Source organism: Camelus ferus, chromosome 1 (assembly GCF_009834535.1).
Source record: "Camelus ferus isolate YT-003-E chromosome 1, BCGSAC_Cfer_1.0, whole genome shotgun sequence".
In the NCBI taxonomy this organism is placed as follows: Eukaryota; Metazoa; Chordata; class Mammalia; order Artiodactyla; family Camelidae; genus Camelus; species Camelus ferus.
Window position 1 is genome coordinate 66,241,017 of NC_045696.1, and position 16,960 is coordinate 66,257,976.

Below are 16,960 nucleotides of genomic sequence, written 5' to 3' on the forward strand. Positions count from 1 at the left end.
TTGCTTTCATCATGAAAATGCAATTTAGTAATATTGTCTATTTTCCTGATGAATTTTTCCTGTTTCATCATATACTTACCTTCTTAATCCCTAACAGGACATTTTTGCCTTAATGTCTATTTTGTCTGTTAGTAACATAGATGAACTAAGGATTCCTTTGTTTGGCATTTTTCTCCCCCTTATACTTTCATTATTTTATTTTTTAATATGTCAAATTCTTCTCTTGTGAATAACATACTTTGTTGTTGCTATTCTTTTAATCCATTCTGAGAGTGTCTTAATAGACAATATTATACCACTTGTATTTAACTGGCAAGTATAGATTCCTTACATTTACTATAATTACTGATAAATTTAGATTTATTTCACCATCTTAATTTTGTATATAGAAAAATTACAGTGGTAAAAGAATGGATTCTAGAGCCAGACTCTCTGAGTTCTACTACTGACTAGCTGTGTGAGTTTGAACAAAGTACTTAAATCAAGTGCATGTCAATTCCATAATCTTTAAAGTGGCATGACTATTACATTTATTGCCTGACATCACTGTAAGTATTAAATGAGAAAATACATCTAATACACTTACGATACTACTTAATTTTACGATATACCCTCAAAATTTTACTTGTATATTTAATTTTAGGCTTTCTATACCATGCTTTCTTCTTTACTCTTTTTCTCTTTTCTGTTCTTCCATTAGATCAGTCTTCGTGTAACATAATTTATTTCCCTTTTTTTTGTCGCTACTAGTTTCCAGGTTTTACATCTTCATTTGTATCCTTTTTGTGGTTACTTTTTATTTCTAGATTTGACTTAAAGTTCAATTAATAGTATTACCTTCCACACAAACAATACAAAGACTGTAGAATATGTGTGCTCACACATTTTCTTTTTTTTTTCTTTTTTATAGCTTTCTGTTTTATTTATTATTTAATTATTATTATTTTTTTTATTTTGGTGGGGGGAGGTAACTAGGTTTATTTATTTTTAGAGGAGGTACTGGGGCTTGAACCCAGGACCTCATGCATGCTAAGCAAGCGCTCTACCACTTGAGCTATACCCCCCACACACACATTTTCTAATATTTTGTTCACCATTACTTCTTGTATCCTAATTCTTCCAGGATTTAAAGTCCTTCTTCCTGAAGGAGGAGTCTGTCAGGTGCTCTCAGTCTTCGTTTATTTGAAATTTTCTTCATATGACTCTCATTTTTGATAGCTTAGCTGGGCAGAGAATTATAGGTTGACAGTTATTTTTGTTCCACATTGTGAAGGTATTATCCCATAATTGTGATTGCTGCTGTTTTTTGTTGAGCAATCTTTAGTCATTCTAATTACAGTGATTTTATATGTGGTGTGTCTTTTCTATGTAGTGGGATTTTTACATATTCTCTTTGATTTCGTGTTCTGAAGTTTCACTAAAATGTGTCTAGGTGTGGAATTATTTATTCTTTATAGAACTTATGCTTCTTGAAAGTAAAGAATTTTAACACTGAAAATTCTCAACCATGTTGTCTTCAAATGTAGATGCCTGTATCGTCTTCTTCTGGAACTCCTGTCAAGTATACGTGAACGTTCTTAATCTATTCTTCTTGTCTCTGACCCTGTCTTCCATGTTTCTGTCTTGTTGTCTCTGTGCTGCGTTGCAGATGGCACTCTCAAATTCGTCTTTCAATGCTCTAATTCACTTACCAGTTCTTATAACCTCCTTAAACTATTTTCATTGTGATACCATTTCAAGAGGACTTCTTCTGTGAGATTTTCTTGTGACCTGAATTGTGGAATGTCTCTTTAGAGAAGTTTTGTGTTTGCCTTTGTTAGGAACATACTTATTGGGGTGAACATTTGTCTTAATTAGTGAGATGGAGATTCCTGTATCTTGCAGTCTGATAATTTAGACGTCAGTATTCAAAGACTTGAGTCTAGGTTTACAAGTTCCCCCTTTTTTTCCATCCAGGATCTAGACAGAGAGAGAGGATTCATTGTTGTTTATCTGCTTCCTATGTCAGTGAATAGATTTTATTCCATCCTTTCACTGAAGTTTCAATTCTCTTAGGGTTCCAGCTCTCTGCATCAATCTCTTTCCAACTTTTTACTAAAGTGAGGTTATTAAAATCCAAGTGCTAGACAACTAAGTCTGATACACCGTGCCTCTAACTTTTGTGCCCTATCGTTTTCAGAGATCCAACCGATGAATTTTTCAGCTTTAATTTCTGTCACCTGAGGATTCTCATTTCATCTTGTCAGTTCAACTACATATTTCGTATATTGATAGTTATATCCAGTGTCTCAAATTGTTCATAATGGAAGGGATTTTATACTCTTTTACTCCACCATTTTGCCAGAATCAGATGGCCTAGCACTGTCTATCAATATCAATACTTATGTATTGAAAGCTTACCATGCATGGAACACCTTAGGAGAACAAGACAGTATTTTTCAAAGAACTTTTAATTCAAATCTCTGTTATGGAAATGGCAACAGGATTTCTCCATTTACAAGTGGTTGGAAGCCAGAAGTTTAGTTGGTTTATCAAAAATCACTTAGTAAAACTCAGAACAGACACACAGAAACTTCTTCTGATTTCACTTCCAGGATCTTTCTATATGTCACACAATTTCAAAGAGCAGAAATGAATATCTAGGTCATAAAAATACAAAACACATGCACTATGTTTCCAGAGATGTTACTAATAAAAGAATGACTAGTGAAAAATAAAGAGGGTGGAATTATATTAAAGTGAGAATGTTGGACAAGTTCTTTGAAAATCTGAAATAAATAATAAAATAAATATTCACAGCTATTGAAATTCAGAGGTTCTCAAAAATCACTTTTGGTATTTATGATGCTGCATTCATATATATACCACCCAGATGTGAAATTTCAAATACAGTATGCATGAATTAGCTGATAAAATACCTTAAAGCGGAAAATATTTCAGTATTCATTGCCAAATGGTTTTGCCAAGGAAACTGACTTGATAATGCTTCATGAAAAGTGTTCACTTTTATCATGTAATTTCAAAGTCCAGTCTAAAATGGTATCAGGATTTCAAAAATGGAGTAAAAAAATATAACTTTCATATTTTTAAAAGTCAGCTTCTGTTCTGTCCTTTCCTTCCCAGGATTAAGTAAATTTAAGGCTTAAAATCCCAAATAGATTATTTTTGTCATAGCTTTATATCTACATGCTGGCTGTAAATAATATCTGGACACAAATTCTAATGAACAAATGGGTATATTGTGAGCAGTGAGAAGTAAAAGTAACTGCATAGAGTACCAGATGTAATTTAAAAATTACTCCTCATTCATTTACTGGAGTAAAAAGCTTATTAAAATAAAAAAAATTATAGTCACAGTGGTTTGTCCTAAATCCATAAATTTCAAATGTATTTTATAGCATAGCTGTTCTTCTAAGTGATGAGGACCGTAAAGAGCTTTCAGACAGCCTCTCTTACTGTGGGCTCATCACATTCTTAATTGCTTTCTTCAAAAAAAAATGAAGCCGATCTATAAGTTAATAAGCAGACAGGATAATTTCTAATTTAGATCCCTAATTCCAAGCCCGCCTGAAAACTAGGCAAAGAAAAATATGCTTAGGGTCGGCAAATGATTATTTCAGCCTCAGCTAACACGGGTGGCAACAATGCAGTTTAAGTCACAGATCAAGATCCAGTCTCTGCATGCTTCCTAGGGTTCTCTTTTACTTTGACAAAATGGGTGCATTAATGCTAAAATGCTTCTGAATAACCAAAAGTGGTAAACAAAGTTATCTACTAAAATAGCTATGTCAGAATGTCAGAGTTTCCTATTTTCGGTAGAAATACGGAGTTCATAAAGAATTTCTACAACGAGATCTGGTAATATATTCCTGAGTAAACTGAGGCTCTAAGAAGAAAAGTGATTCTCTAAGCACGGACAACTAACTAATTTCAAATAGGACTAAAGCTCCGATGTTCCTTCCTCTATAGCACGAGCCTTATCATACACTGAAGATACAGGATAAATAACTGAATACTGCTTCTTTTGTCTCACCCCTTTCTCCTCCCCCATGATCTAAAGTATAATTCCCTCTGGAATGTATGACAAAAAATGGAAGAGAGCACTTTGTAAAGAAAACAGTGTGAGTTCCAGTTCTTGCATGGTTATGTGAGCCCCCAATAACGCAATCCTCCTGCTGGCAACAGCCAAGAACTCTACACAAAATACAAAAAACAAAACCTAAAACAGAAAAACCCACAACTATGTATGTTTTAACTACGGAGAGTAAGCAAATGTAAATAGCTATGAAGAGGAGTCAAAATACGGAGAAGCAACAGCATGAGGGTGAGTTCTCGGGGCTTCTACCCCTTTGGCAGTATTTGAAGGTGAACCATGGCTACAGAGTGATGCAGTGTGGGCAGCTGAAATTCCAACAGCTCAACCTTTTTTTCTGGGGACAGGAAACAAGGGAAGGAACCTAAGTGGGCTGGGGGCTCTTAGAAGATGGAGGAGAGCTAGGGAGAGAATCCTTAATTTGGGGAATGAACTCACACATATCTCAGCTTAACTGCATGTACAGGACTGACTCAAACAACGGAGTGAAGTTTTAAAACTGCGACTTGAGCCACCATCTTCAGAAGGTAAGATAGAACTTACAATCGAAACATAACTGGATCGATTGATTGCTGAAAGATAAAAGAATGTTTTCAGAGAATTATAGAAGAATTCATAGTATAAGCAATAAAGCATTCACAATTTTCATGGCATGATCCAAAATTAACTAACATACAAAGAATTAGGAAAGGAAATCCATTCTAAGAGTAAAGACAATCAAAAGATGCCAAACCAAGATCATGTAGATGTATAAGTGATCAGATAGGACTTTAAAGCAGCTATTTAAGCTTTCCCAGCTTTCCAAGACGCTACCCAAAAGGCTCACCCCACCAGAGCGCTGGCATGGCTGTAGTTTGGAGACAGGTAAGAGCCACAAAAAAAAAAAAAAAAAAGGACAGGGATTCATAGCAAGAGACATGCAGATCTCATCCGGCCACAGATCCTGCCGACTGCCTCACGGACTCCACCAAAAGCTCAGCCCACAGACCCTGTGGGACACCCCATTCGCAGACCCAACCAGCTAGCAGACACGTGCCCCCAGCACTCTGTACCCTTTTCCCCTTTTGGCTCATTCCTCACACCCTCTACAGACAGAATGCATGAGCCCCCACAGATGGCATACATATATTTTATGGGCTTTGTAATAGATCTTTGTCTACCTTGATTTCACAAAGATATATTCTTGTCTTTTATTCTAGACATTTTATACTTTGGGTTCTTTTATTTTTGTTCATAATCCACTTTGAACAATTTCTGTGTATGAGGTAAGGTAAACATTGATGTTTATTCTTTTCTATAAAGATATTTGGTATTTCAGCACAATTTATTGAAAAGATTTTCCTTCCCCCATTGAGTTTTAGTAATACTTTTGTTGAGAATCAGTATTAAATTTTGCCAAGTTTCTTCTACATCTATCGAAATTGTTACATGATTTTCTCCTTTATTCTGTTTATATGGTAAATTATGCTTGTTTTTAAAGCCCCTTTATTGAGGGAGGATTAACATGCAAAAAAGCTGTATATAGTTAATGTATACAACTCAAAGAGTTTGAGAGTAAGTATACACTCATGAAATCATCACCACCATTAAAGCCAAAGACACATCCATTGTCTCTTAAAGTTGTCCTACATCTCCACTATTATTATTATTGCTACTTACATGTGGTAAGAATACTTAACATAAGATCCACCCTCTTAATAAATTTTAAGTAGATCACATAATATTGTTAGCTATATAGGAACTATGTTGTATGATAGATCTTCAGAATTTATTCATCTTGCATATTATGAAGTATGCAATTAAATATATAGGTATATATACATTAGACTTTATCAAAATAAAAATCTTTGCTCATAAGAAAATAAATATTCAGATGACCAACTGAGCGGAAATATTTGCAACACGTATATAAGACAAAGGACTTGTATCCAGAATATATTAAAAATTCTTACATCTCAATCACAAGGCATACAACTCAGTTAAAAACATTGACAAGATCTGAACACACATTTCATCAAAGATAGATACAAATGGCCAATAACATATGAAAATATGCTTAACATCTTTGTCATCAGAGGAATTCAAACCAAAAAAATTATGATGTACCACTACATACCCCTTAGACCATTTGAAATAAAATGACTATACAAAATGTTGATCAAAAATGTGGAGCAGCTGTAACAATCATGTGCTTTTCATAGAAATGTAACATGTTACAACTGCATTGAAAAACAGTTAGAAAATTTCCTAAAAAGTTTAACATACATTTACCTCCTAGATAACTCACCCATTCATTTCCTAAGCATTTGCCCAAGAGGAAGGAAGACACATGTCCCCACAAAAACTTGTATATGAATGTTCATGGACGATTTTCTTGTAATTGATGAAGCCTACAAACAAACGTTCATTAACAAGTTAATCAATAAACAAATTTTGACAAAAGGAATATTACTCAGCAATATAAATAAATGGACTTGCAGCAACATAGATGAATTTGGATGGGAGAAACCAGACATAAAAGAGCTCATACCTTATGATTCCATTTATATAAAATTCTAAAGACAGCTAGTAATCTGTAGTATCAAATCAGATGGTGATTGGTTGGGGACTGGTTGGAGGGAGGGAAGGATTGCAAAGAGACTTAAGGAAAATTTGGGATTGATGAAACTGTTCAGTATCTCAATTACAGTGACTTATGGTGACAGGTTAATGGGTGTGTACATATGTCAAATTCACTGAAGTATAGATTTAAAATAATTTGTAGTTTACTTCACATTTATTATATTAGAAAAATGTATAAAGTAGAACAAAAAATAAAAGTGAAGTGAGGTAAATTTTTATTAAGGAATAGGTTCTTTCCAGTTTACCTATTTAATTTTTCAGACAGCTTTGTATAACTGTTAAATCTGACAATACTATAGTCTTAGTGAATTTTAGATAAGATAGGAAAATGCAAACAGGTGGATTCATTAAATAGAGGATGGGTAATTTATCACTTGCCTAATTTTATAAGAAAATGGTGAATTGAAAGAAATAGTTAAAAGGAGGGAAAAGTTTACCCCCTCCATCTAGCAAATACTTTGTCCCTTTATCCTTATCCAGGCAAAATGGAAATCTATTCAGATGGGTCAGACTTCAGGGCAATGAGGGTCCTATGGGAAAGAGATTGCTGGACAGGTTAAGAGTGAAAAAAAGCCAATTACCTCCATCACTATAATTTTTTCTAAGTATTTGGATAGGTGGGTTGACTCAGGCCGCCGCTCCTATCGGGACCCAGGTGTGCTGAGCTCTCTCTTCTACCTCCCACTTCCAGGTAGCTTAGGTAGTAAGCTCACTTGGTTATCTTTCTAACTTCGGCCCATCTTTTCTTTTCTTCTCTTCTCCTCCCCCTGTCCCTCCCCCTCCTTCTCCTTCCTTCTCTTCTTCCTCCTCCTCTTTTTTCCCTCCTTTCCTCTCTCCTTGTCTTCCTCTTTTTCTAATACGCTCTCTCCACATCCACACTGGAGAACAATTAAGTTGACCCCTTAAGATGTTGAAATGCTTCACCTCCCTCCTCTTACTTCTCTCTCTCTCTCACTCTTTTTTTTTTTTTTTGTACTAAATTGGAGCTTAAACTTTATCCTGAAAGCCAATGTATATATTTGAGAAACAGAAGTATTTGATCAATTTTACTGCTTTGAAAGATCAGTCTACCTGGAAAATTACATTGGGGGAGGTTGAGAGAGGTGAGAGGGCGCTGAGAGTAGTAAAAACAATGCAAAGTACAAAAGAACATATTACAGAGATTCAGTCTTGAACTAGTACAAATAAGAAGGGATGGTTTTGGGAGCCACTAAGGAGATAGAATTTGCATTCATTATCGATTAAGTGCTTTTCTGTGTGTGGGGTGGGGATGGGCAGGGAATGAGAATGATGTCAGAGGGCGTCTGTGTTTCTGCCTTGAGTGATGGGGTGAGTAGAAAAATAACACACAAAGAATACAGATCAATTGATTAATATAAGATCATGTACTGCGTATACATGAGTTGTGGATATGCTTAGTATCAGTGAAACTTCCAAGTAGAGATATCTATAGGGCAGTTGAACACATAGGTCTATGGTTCAGAGAGTTTTCATCTAGAGCTGGAAACACTTAGCACGTGGATGAAAGCTGAAGCCAAGGCTCGGGATGAGGGCATCCAGGGTTCCTTCTGTGAACAAGGCAAACGGCTAAGGATGAGCTACTGCTAACAATGATATTGAAGGGTGAGTATAAGAAAAATAGTCCAGAGAAAATGAAGGAGAATCTGAGAGGCAGGAAGAAAGCCAGAAGAGAGATATTACAGAAGCTCAGAGATGTGAAATAACAAGAAGATACAGTGGCCAACATTTTCCAGTGCCACTTTGAAATGACCATATTTCAGGTGACGCAACTACAACGTTTAATCCAGGGAGGGTAAACTCACAAAATACGTGCAGAAATAAGTGCAGTTGACTTTCTGATATTCAGAGACTAATCATATATAAACATGGAGTAGATTTGGTTATTTTTGTGGCTTCAAAAGCCAGAACTAGAACCAATATGTAGAAGGTCCAGAAAGCAAGACTTAGCTCAACTTAAGGAAGAAAAGCTCTGCATTTTATGTAAATTATCCAAAGATAAAAAGGGCTGTCTCAGTGGAAGTTGTTCATGTTAGAATGATGGGTCACACATCAGAGGTCAGAACAGAGATACCATATATCTATCACCATCATCTAGAAGAGTTTAATGAATAGTGGATTGAATAATATGTAATTGCCAGTATTTAGCCATTTTAAATTAACCAGTAAAAAATAACAATTTTATATGGCTCAACCTAATATTTACTGGATGGAAAAACAAATGACTAAATAAATAATGAATGAAAGAATTTTGGACTAGGAAGTCCTTTTGATTTTCAGTGAGTAAATATATAATTAGTTTTAAAAAGTAAGTTCTAAAAGCACTAAGCAAATAACAAAACAAATGACTATGAAGTTTGCCAGATGGAAAAATGCTTCCTTCTACTTTCAGGTAGAAACTTTTGAAGGGGTCCAAAAGCAATATCTCAGTTAAATACTATGTATATATTTCTTTATTTGAGTGAATTTAGTCAGAGATAGTGAATTGAAAATCCATTGTAAGTTTTATAAGCTGAAAAGAAAAAATTATTATTAATTTACTATTATTATTAATAACACCAAAAAGGAAAAAAGTGTTATCTAATAAATTTACTTTTGAGTCAGGAAATGCAATAGCAGAAGATACACACACACATATTTTATTTAAAAGGAAAAAAATTGTATTTACCAATTCATCTTATGTGATTCAGTTTCCATTGGCTTTTATCATCCATTTATAAGAATGGATGAGATTTAAGCTACTCAGAAGGAGAGAAATTGCTAGTTGTTGATTTCTTTAATGATTCTGGGCTTCCATGAGTATAATTTCCTAATGCTGTTGCCTGGGAGTAATAAATGTCACCACAAGTGCAATTTTTTGTTCTTATTTTGATTTCTATTGACTAAGCCTTTCCCTTTTCAGCCATTTAGTGTCACCCTATCACAACCCAAATTATAGTCTAAATTACAAAGACAAAGTGCTCCTTTCCTTGGCCGCAGTGGAATGTAGACTCCATGGAGCATAAATTGTTCCCTAGGGCATGCAGGAGTCAGTCTTTTATTCTCTCTCACATTCCTCATTTAAGAGAATTCCTGACAAATTCATGTGATAGGAACATGAGTATTTTGTTTCTCTGACATTTTGGTACATTTGAAGTCTAAATTATTTTCATCATTCTGTTAGAAATCAGGTTAATTATTAGTATGTGAAACATCTGAGTAAAAACTATGTAAACACATGATTAATTATTAATAATATGCTGAAGTACATGTAGTCATTTTCTGGATTTAGAAGTTAATAACTGCAAATACGTCACCTGACATTTTCTCCAGCCAGGGTCATCTCTAGATGAGACACTGATCATTGTGTCATCTTACCCCAAAATCGTTTAAGCAGTTTCATTTCCTGGAGGGAAAGACTTGTCCAGTCTCTTTATTCTGATATCAAAGGCCTCCGTAGTCTGGTCCTATATTCCTGATTCTAGCTCCATTGGAGTCCCTGGTTGCCATTCCCTGTCTGTACCTTTGCTTACTCTATTTCCACCTGAGATGCCCTTGCACTTCAATTTACCTCTTTGCATCCTTTATAATACATTTTGGGTCACATACTGTGCCCAAACTAGTTTTTAACAAGGTGAATGAATGGACAGCACCAATGGTTGAGCTACCAATGAGGTTACAAGAATAAATGGTTCAATAAAACCAGTGTTATAAGAAGGGCAGAGTAGATTTGGAGTAGATAGACATCATTGTTTTCAGCTCTCTCCAGTGCAACAATAATTGCTATCTCTATAAATTCCAATTTTCTTTACACAGTTATCAAAGAAAACTTATTCCAGTCAGCCTGTACTGACAAAGGTCTGTGGAAGAAAATCTTGTGGGGTAACCATCACTGATATTCTTCAGTAACAGAATGGTGACTGCACCGTGTCTAAAAGGCAAAAAGTGGAAGTTAAAGGGAAAAGAAGAGCATTGTGTCTACATTGGGCTGTTGGTCACAGTCATCGGTTTCAGTTCCACCTCTGTTACTTCCTAGCTGTGTGAATTTGGCAAGTAACCTAAGTTCCATAGTTTTACTTTTTCCATCTGTAAAGTGGAGTGGCTTTACAAGAAGATGAAGTAGGGCAAGGTTTAAGTGACACAATGTTTGTAAATTGCTTCGCCAGGTGTCAGAGACTCAGCAATTAGTAGCTACAGTGAGTACAACTTCTTTGGACAAGAAAGCCACGGTTATTTTGTCAATGCAAGATATGGAAATAAAATAAACCTCCCAAAGGGTATATTCTTTCTACAAACCAAACTGAGCCAATTTCCATATGGATAATTGGTCCAAACAAGCCACATTTGCCTTTTACTGTCATGGCAACATGGATAAACTCTGAATTCTCCCATTACCTCCTCTGGATTTAACACAACCAAACAGTTCAAATGTATTTTTTCTATTATTCTTTTTAAAGAAACTTTGACTCTTATTTTTTTGGGACAAGGAGAAAAAAAATCAGGCACCTCAAAATGAAAGTAGGGAGGGAAGTGATGTGAGATATAAAAGAAAACTAAGAATATATATCTCTCACATTCACAAAGATTTGAGTAATGTTTTGTAAAATCAACTTTGGGACTTAGAATCCTAAACTTTTAATATTTGACAAGAAAAAAATTCCACTGAAATTTGTGAAAGGAACTAAGAATTAGAGTTTAATATCTGTCACACTATATTTAACAGAGCAACAAACTCAGCTGTTTAGCAAATGCAATGTTAAACCAATGGTTTTTAAAACACAACCAGAATTTGCAATTTTCAGGAATTCAATAATGTTACCAGTTAATAAAACAACTCTTACTCTTACTCACATCTAACCTAAGCATGGTTTGTCAATTATTACCGTAAACAGTGGCATTTACAGCAAATGTTTAACTCTAAGTTATGTCAAAGCACTCTTCAGAGTGATATAATTTGTGTTAAATCTGCAAAGGACTACATTTAATGGTCCATTTCAGACATGGCCTCTACAATCTAGTAATGAGTGTAGAACAAACCAATGTCAAGTTTTTCCATCCAAAAAGCTGTAGAGATTCTATCTCCCTGAGCTGATCTTAGGTTTATCCAACAATTAAATCTTTTTTATTAATTCCAGTTCTCTTCTTTCCTCTGGGTTTTTCTGGGTTGATACTTTCTTATGTTGATGTAACAGTAGCATGGTTAGAAAATCCCAGGAAAAGGGACCCTCCACTTGTGCTTACTTTTCCTCTCTCATACAATCTGGAAGATGCCTTCACTGTAGAAGAATGGCTGGTCCCCTGCTCTCACAAGCGGCTTGTTGTCCGTAGAGTAAGCCGGCCGTATGAAATGCTCTTTAGCCAGTCTCTAAGCCAGCTCATGCACTCGTACCTTAACTGATCAATTAGTTCATGTATTCAACAAATCTTTAGTGAGTGCTTAGTATGTGAAAGGCACTGTTCTGGGACTGCAGATACACAGTGAAAAAAATACATAAAACTGCCTGTCCTCATAATGTTTTTATTACAGAGGGGGGATAAAATAATAAATAGATGTCATAAATGTAGTATGACAAATAGGTATTTTCCATTTTTTTTTTTTTTTTGGAAAAACATAAACTACACAAAGAGGATAGGGAGTGCTGGCCAGGAAGGAGGTTGTTGTAATACTAAATATAGTGGTCAGGGAAACCTTCACTGAGAATGTGGCCTTTGAGCAAAGAGCTTTAAAAGGTGAGGGAGTAAGTCATAAGAATAAAAGAGGGAGGTGCCTTGCAGACTGAGGGAAGAGTAAATGCAAAGGCCCTGAGGCAGGAGAATGCCTGGGAAGGTCAAGGAAAAGCAAGGACTTCAGTGTACTGGGAACAGAGTGAGTGAGTCAAGAGACCAGTAGAATATGAGGACAGAAAAGGAAGAAAGAACAGACATTGTGAGGCTTTGTAACCCATTGCAAGGACTTCCTTTCTTCACTTTGAGGGCAATTAGAAGCCACTTGAGAGCTCTGTGCAGAGAAGTGACAGGATCCAACTTAGAGTTAAGAGCATCATCACTGTGGTTGTTGTACTGAGAGATGAATGTGGGCAGGCAAGTGTGAAAACAGAGGGACTTGCCAGGAGGCTATTGAAATAATTCAGGTGACAGGTGATGATGATTGGTGAGTAATTCAGGTGAAAAGTTGCTGGTGGAGGGAATGAAAAGTGGGGGGTTCTGTATATACCTTGAATTTAGAGATGACAGGATTTGCTGATTGATTGGGGATTGTATATGAAAGAGAGAATTCAAAACTGTCTGTGCTTCTCTTTGGACTGAATAACCAAAAGGAAAGAGTTGTAGTATACTGATATAGGGAAGATCTTTGAGAACAAGAAGGTAGAGGGCAGATGGGGAAAACCAGAACTGGATTTGCTGCAAGTTTGTTTGCAGAAGTCTAGAAAACATCCAAATGGTAATGTCTGCATGGCAGTTGGTTATGAATTCAAGGAAGAGAGCTCAACTGGAGAAGTGAGTTTTGGAGCTGTCAGTTTATGGATGATAATCTATGAGGTTGAATGAAATTCCCAAAAGTGTGGATGTGTATAGAAAAGAAAGAGTTCTGAGGCTTAGACTGAGAGCACCCCTAACATGTCAAGTCTGGGAAAATCAGCAAGTAAGACGGAGAGAAGCAATCAATAAAGTAGGAGGCCAATCAGGAAATGTATTGTTCTGAAAGCAAGAAGAAGAAAGCCATTTAAGAAGGAGGAAGAAGTGATTATTCAACTGAAATGCTACCAATTAGACCAAGTAAGATGAAGACTGAAAACTTCCCACTGGTTTAGCAAAGTGATCAATATTTCTTCTCACTGGGGAGAAGAAGTGAAGGATGAAACTGGACAGCCAGACATGCTTCCTCATTTAAAGTCCTCCTTGCATAAGCCTATCCCCCCCCAGTTTCCATGAACGGAACTAATTTTGGAGTTTATTTTATTTTATTTTATTATGCCTCACTAATCAATCCTTTGTGTCTATGCCTTATCTGATTTCATGTTGATATTTTCAAGTTGATCTTTTAAAAAATTATGTGAAGGAGATAAGTCAATATTATTATCATTGTTCTGCAGAAAACACAGCTTTTAGAGAAGATGAATGTTTCCTTGCCATGCTTGTGGTTAGCCGTGAAGTGGTGACTCAGCCTGGGGCCTTCTGATCTTGTGCCTTAAATTTCCATAAAGAGAGTGGCTGATGCCTTTTTGCTTGTTCTTTGGACCTTCCATTATGAATTGCCCACTTCTATTCATACCTTCTATTTATTCTTACTTAATCCCTTGAATTTTGGTCCTTAGATTTTTTTTGGAACAGCTGCATGTCATGACCTTTAAGGACAAATAGCAACTTGTCTTTAGAGCTTCAGGGAATTTGAACTTCTGCCAGGCTCCGAATCCAGAGAATAGTTTCATATGCCCTCATGTCCATCCTTTCCTGTGGGATTTACTTCCTCTTAGCATAGAAGACAGGCTGAGTAAACGACCAGCACTGTGCCATTGACCATATATCTGCCCATTTTCTTGTTACCAAGATAAGAATTATAGGTCCAACATCTAAGTACTCAGTGAATTTTTTAAGTGTAATCTCGTATATCATCACAGTACACATCCCTCCACCTCTTCCTCCTCCTTCTTCTTCTCCTCCTTCTCCCTGATTCTTCCTGAGAATCTTACTTCTTTCCACCCTTATATTCAAACATAAGGAGTCTATAGAGTAATAGCAACATAAAAGATCACAATGCTATGAATAGGCGTCACCCTCACCCATCTTCAGCTAGAATTCCTAATGATGGTCACTCACTACAACAAGTTTGTGCACTTAAGCATGCAACTGAACAAAATTATTAGATTAATTACAACTTTTAAGTGGTAAAACATAAATTACAAAAATCATGCAGGCAGTGGAGCATATCAATATCAATGTCCCGGTTGTGACATTGTACAATAGTTAGGCAGATGTTACCATTGGGGCAAACAGGATGAAGGGTACGTAGGACCTCTGTATTAGTTCTTAAAACTGTATATGAATCTATAATTATCTCAAAATAAAATGCTTTAAAAATTATGCATGTAAAGGGACATTCATGGGCAGACTTCCTTTTCCAAGAGCATCCAACTGTCATGAAGCTGGGAAGGGAATGCACTAGGAAAAGCGCAAACTCTTAGGCAAAATCTACCGTGCTGGCCTTTGGGAGTGCTGTGGCAAAGTCACAGAGGTAAACAGATAAACAGAAACCTGTGAAGAGAAAGGTGGTGATGAATATGCATTTTATTTTAGCATCTACATCATAAATACAGTAATGGCACTTGCAGTGCTCTTGTGATGCCAGACTCCACTCCTATCAGCTGCCGAAATCCCCGTCAGCCACCTGCTGCCAGATCCTGTATGTGTTTTTCACCAGAATTACTGAATCTATGTGTCTGGTTGGCCATAGTTCCAGTTTCTAAAGCTAAATCAAACATGCTGCCCTTGTTCCCATTTCATCTCTTTTCTACTTATCTGCCTTGACTTCCTTTTCCAGGAATTCTTAAGATCATTGACTCCACTGACGGAAGTCAGGCTTCTGACTGCCTAATACATAAGTTCACCAGTGAAAAGCTTATTTTTCATTTTGTTTAATTACAGCCTTCAGAGACACGCAAAACGGAGGGTGTCTTAGGGACAAAAAGTACTGTGGGCTTGCTCGACTTATCCCTTATTGGCCTTGGCACCAAGCCCTTCCTCTGCTGTGAAATTCATGCTGTGTCTGTGGCTGCATACTAAACAGACCGAGGTCCCCACACAGCCGGCTCCGCCCGTCCAGAGGCAGCGCAACGAATCCATATACCTTAATGGCCAGTTCAGCACAGTAGTTTAGGTAACTAACACGGCTGGTTTGTTCCTAGTGCCATCTATGTATATCTGATCATAAATACACCCACATATCATCATTTGAATTGGATTTGGTGACCCATGCTGGGGCTTGAACTACACCACGCTTGTTCTGAACTCTAGAGGACTGGCTTCAAAAGTGGCCCTTCGAAATGTATGTGTGTATAAAATATTTAGCTGATAGAATTAAAAATAAAATCAAAGATACAAGAAATCTGTAGTGCATGGTTAATTTCCCTCCTACTCTTGTTTCCTCAGACTCTTGTTTCCCTTATACAGATATACAAGTGTTAAATAGTTTAAAGCAGAGACATTCTATTTATACATAAGCACATATATGCAGATTCTATGTAGAGAGAAAACACTGTAAGCTGTACTTCCCTATTTGTTGCATAAGACGCAGCATGGTGTACACAGCACTCTACAGTTGGTTCCTTTTACTTAGTGATAACTCTTAGATGCCTTTCTCTATCAGCATCTGTGATCTGCCCCCAGTTTTCTAAACAACGGCCTAGAATTCTGTTGAGTGGATGTAACCATTTTGTACTTAACCAGTCACATTTCCATGGACATTTGCTGTTTCCAATATTTTATTACCAACACTGCTTCAGCGAACATCATTGCATGGTATCACTTGTGCCATGTGCAGTAGTGTCTGCAGGGGACTTTCCTGAAGGGGAAATTCTTGGCCAAAGGATATATTTAGTTTTTAGGTTACTAGATATTGCCTAATTATCTTCCAAAGAGGCTGTACAGTTTTCTTAACCATATAAGAGAGGATTTGATTCGCCATCTCTCTCTCTCCTCACTTTGTTACTGATTTTTTGAACTTGCCAGTCTGATTATAATGGTACCTGATATCTATCTAATTATGAATGTGGTTAAGCACCTCAGAAGTCATTTGTTACGTTCTTTCCACCTAAGCTCTCAGTTCTTCATTGTTCCCTGAATAGCATCCATCCCTCACTGGTTTGAAATGGCAGCTGAAATAAATCTCTATGTTTATTTTCATCTATTTCTGAACTCTCTATTCTGTTATGTTTATCTTATTATTTACTTGCATCAGTAAGGATGTTTATAATTTTTTATACTTTTATGATGTTTTAGTTTTAATATATAGTAGTTTAGTGCCTCTTTGTTGTTCTTTTTCAGGATTTCCCTAGATATTTTTGTAAACATTTTTGTTGGTGGTTGTGTTGGAGTTGTTTCATTTAAATAAATCTTGGCATATACACTGTTTAAAAGTAAGGTGCAATCATTATGAGACAGAGAAAGCTTTATGCCCAAGGTTGGGTTAGACCTGGGACCGAAAATGATGTATAGGAAAAGAAGAGCAAAGAGGACCAACAAAGGGAAGAA